General features: G+C 30.7%; 1 long non-coding RNA gene across 1 annotated transcript; it reads left to right on the top strand.

Annotated features, from left to right (window-relative positions):
- Positions 1 to 3610: 3610 nt before the first annotated feature.
- On the top strand, positions 3611 to 4130 carry LOC124889357. Its single transcript, XR_007048294.1, has 3 exons — positions 3611 to 3738; positions 3866 to 3942; positions 4004 to 4130. It is a non-coding gene; the product is annotated as an uncharacterized LOC124889357 (long non-coding RNA).
- The last annotated feature ends 516 nt before the right edge of the window (positions 4131 to 4646 follow it).

The raw sequence follows: 4646 nt of genomic DNA on the forward strand, positions 1-4646 counted from the left end.
GTTGAAAAAGTTTCAAATTTTATCCCGGACGTGTTACAAAGAACCTGTTTTAGCCCTGGTCCTTCTTGGGCGTTGTGAACCTCAACTAAGGAAAATTGCTTAAGTTGAGGGTGGGTATCATAGGGGTGAGTAATGTGAAAAAAAAAAGAAAAAAATATTTGAAAGAGTTGCATACTCCCACCATAGTGTTATTAATTGAGTTTAATGAGATGGGGTAAAAACAAAATATATGGGTAGATGAAAGTGATGTAAATTGGTTGTTAGAAATTGGTCTTAGTTGCATAATGTAGTGTATCAGAGTGCTTAGGGAAAATAGTCACTATTTCTGACTAAAATAGTTCTCACCCATCTTTTAGCCTGCATTACAACCTGTAAAAGACCTATTTGATCCTAATCTTAGCATTATGATATTAATGGAGCATTACAATAAGGGCAAGCATATGTTCATCGGTTATAATTTTGAGAATTCTTTGTGAGAGTGAGCGTAACATGATTCTTGTACCCATTTTGTTAGAAATTGCATAATTTTTAGTGATTATGGGTAACTTTCTTGTTGTGAGGGTACATGGTTGATGAAGGCTGGGTGATTTATATGATTTCTTTGCTTAAACGGTATGCATGAATTTGCTACCTTAATAAGTCTATTCTTGAGGGTAGGTTGTCTCTAGTAATGATTCATGAATCTACTTATTGTTCATAATTGTTGTGTGAACCTATTTGAGCATCTTATTTTTCCTTCATGGGTGTTAAGACTTGTGTAGTATGCATAAATGGATAAGTTGTTCGAGGATGAACAAACCTTTAAGTGTGGGGTGGTGATCTTGGGTGTATTTATACGCCTAAGCACCATAACTTACCCATATTTTAGCTAAGTTTGGAGAACAAAATGTCTAGTTTCTTATGTTTTTACTCTACTTCTATGTAATTGAGCTAACCGATGTGATTAGTATGATTTTAGGTATTAATGAGGTAGATGGAGATATAATGGAACTATGAAATGCGGATGACAAATCACACAAGAGAAAAGTAGCTTGTTGGACCAAATGTGGCGCCTAGAAATATGTCCATGACTAATTTTTCATTTATAATTAGTTTAGGGACTTAGAAGGCAATTATGAGAGAAAAGATTATTAAAAAGACTTGATGCTGAAAATTTATCACTATTCATTATTCTGTATCTTTTTGAGTTAGAGAGTAGCGGCTTAGCATAGAGGTGAAAACCACACAACTTCATCTTCTCCACCAAAATTGGGTTTACTTTTTGGTATGATCAATATTTCTATTGTGATTTTTGTTTTACTCATGAGTAGTTAAGTTTATTAGTTAGGGTTATCGAAACCTTGTAGCATACAATCTATTACTTTGGATTTTTGAATTCATCATGTATTGATCTACTTATATCATACTCTCTTCGTTTATCTTGAATTGACGTGGTTGCAAACATAGAGGATGTGCCTTAAAACTCAACTTGTTCAATAGAAAGGTTGAGGTTCGGAAAAGAGAGTAGTGACAAGAAAATAGGATTTCCAACCCCATTTCATATGTTAATGCCTTAATAGGATTAACTACTTGGAGATTTCGTATTATTTTTGTAAACACTTTTGATTCGAGAGAATTAAAGTGAATTAGTCCTTGATAGTTGAGAAATACTAGGATTATGTTATTAAATACAATACGTTTCTCTGTAACCTTGATACATGTATGAATTTGTAAAGGCCATATTTAGAAAGTATTGAAAACTACAAGATGGACAAAAACCTAGCTTGCTATTTCTTTGAATTCGAATACTATGACACATATCTCATCTTGTTAAACTGAAACCATTAATTTATAAACTGAATCAAATCCGCCCTGTTTATTTTACGGAAATAAATGATCAAAAGTCAATTAATCTGCATACAACTTAATTAACACAGCGAGTTTAGTAGAATCCACTTAATTAACCTCAAAATAGATTCTCAAATTGTTTCAAGAGGTTCAATATGCAATATAAACATATAAATATCAAATTTGGCCCTTACATATACAATATATTTTTTGGATGAAGGGGACTCGAAAGCTCACAATATTATTGAAGATAAGTATTAAAGAACAAGAAGCAGAAATAAGAGAAGAGTGATAGGAGAGAGATCAGATACGATATATTGATGAGAAAATGAATAATTGTGTATTGAAATAAGGTTGATTAGTCATTATGGGGTCATTTGGTAGAATGTCTAAAAATTGTTTAGAATAAAGTGTATTAAGAATATTTATGTTAGGTATGCTTGCATTTTTCTTATGTGGTATTTGGTTTGCTGTATTAAAAATAAGATAAAAAAAAATTCACGTAATGGTTACATACACCTAACTCAATTAAGTTAATCATGGATAATAACTAATGTTAGAGTCCTACTTTTAACTAAGAAAAATAAATAATTAAAAATGTAGAAAAATTCAACAACCCAAGCACGAAACAATACAATTTAGAAAGAAAATAAATTAAAGAAAATACTTTTAATCAAGAAATTAAACAATTAAAAAATAAAGAAAAATTCAATAATCCAACAATACTAAATAATTTTAAAAAAGGAAGGAAACTAAAATTAATAACCTAATTCTAACGATTATCGTCATCAATCTGAATTTATTTCTTCATTTTTTTTCAATGTTGTGGCGGATTCTCATTCTTTTTTCCTTGTTTGAAATATCAGAACATCAACTTTTGATAAGATAATAAAATAAAGAGTATACGCTGGAAGATCAAGGCAAAAAAAAAAACAGAGATGAGGAAGATGACATAATTAAATTAAAAGGGAAAAATGAAAAATCAAATTCTTGTATTAAAGTTGACACATCTTACTCGAAGAAATTGAGAATGATGAATTTGTATATAATAAAGATTTGGAAAGCCCCAACTTTGACAGTGTCTTAAATAGCTTGCTTGAGGACACAATTTAGTGAAAATTCTGATTCTATCACTGCTCACTGAAAAAATGGTAAGAGAGAAAGAAGATTATAAGCTTGTTCCTCTTATCGAGAAGCAGATGTGGAGTCTTGTTGAGAATGTTCCAGGTGTTAATTTTGATATGGACTTGAATCTTGTTCATCTACTATGTAATTCTATTAATGTTGGCCTAGCCTTGATAGAGGAAACTATTTTTATGTTTGGTTGATCAAAATATATTTTCTAGAAAAGTAAGCAAAATAAAAGAAATGATTTTTCTAATGAAAATACAAAAAATAAGTGACATTAAAATATTAAAGGTCAAATAGAAGTAACGTAAATAGTTGTGGTGATAAATTTATAAAGTAAATAAATATGACGATAAATTAATAAAGTAAATAAATATGATGATAAATTTAAAAAGTAACATGATTGACTATGGTTAAGTGTTAATATTTATATTTAAATAATGTGACAAGTATCATTTATTTATTAGTTTGGTGTATATACTCGGTGCGTGTAAGTTTCTACCCTCTATTTATTTATTTTTAAAAATAATTTTAGATTTTATTATAATTCAACAAACCAAACACAGGGCCCAACACCCATAATAGTCCACACAAAACACAAAAATAAAAATAATTCAAACTCAACTCGGTAAACCCAAGTTTGAGCCACATATAACCCTTGTAGTATTTCTAAAATGATCTCATTTCCTATCTATTCACTTTCCCTAACATCTAAGCTCATGCTTACACCATTTGTGAATGGTAAACTCATCCTTCTTTTCTTGTGGGTTATTAACCTCCAAGGTTTGTTGTTTTTGTATGTTGTTGAAATTTCTGCTATCATGAGTAAGATTGAGCAAGATCTGTTGTACTATTGATTTTGCTTTGCTTTATAATTGACTTTTTCTTATGCCTCTTCCCTTTTTTACAGATGTATTCTCTAGTGAGTGGTGTAGGCCTCTTTTTTATTTGCACGATCTTGTCTACTGTACCACTACTTAACAAGTGGTAATATTTTTCCACACTTCTATTTCTTAAAATACATGCACTGACCTTGAGATTTTTTTAGGTGGAGCTGGTATGAAGTGCAGGGTAGCTTCAATCCACCGCCTCAAATGTTGAGTTTCTTGTTAACAGGTTCTCCATGTCCAATCTATCCTAAGATCCTTCACTTTTGCATAATCCTTTTTGTTGACCATTGTACATATGCCAAATTGGATTTCACTATTTTTGTTGGCTTTGAGACATTTTGTAAATATGCTTATGAAAAACTTCATCCTTAACCTTTCCAACCCCTTATCCCTTTGATGGTGATACTCTTAATATTGACTTTAGAGTTTATCACTGTTTATCATCTTTCTTCCAATGGATTCCAGAGTGTTAAATCTTGTGAAATTTCTCCTCTTTTGTCTATTGTTGTATTTGCTGGATAATTTGCTTAGGCATTACCTTTTTATAACGTGTTGAAAAATATGCACCTTATTTTCAAGTAGTAACTGTATTTCCTTCACTTTATCTGCAATGTCCCATGGACATACCCATTCTTTCTGCATAACTTTGAATAAAATTAAAGAATTCATTTGGAAAATAGCTTACTGATGACCTGCAATATTGTAATGTTTGTTGGCTTGTAATAAAGATACTGCCTCTTCTTGTGTGCTTGTTGTATCTTCAATTGTTTGACATTCTACAACAATAACATACCCAGTTTA

The sequence above is a fragment of the Capsicum annuum genome, chromosome 12 (genome assembly GCF_002878395.1).
Source record: "Capsicum annuum cultivar UCD-10X-F1 chromosome 12, UCD10Xv1.1, whole genome shotgun sequence".
Lineage (NCBI taxonomy): Eukaryota > Viridiplantae > Streptophyta > Magnoliopsida > Solanales > Solanaceae > Capsicum > Capsicum annuum.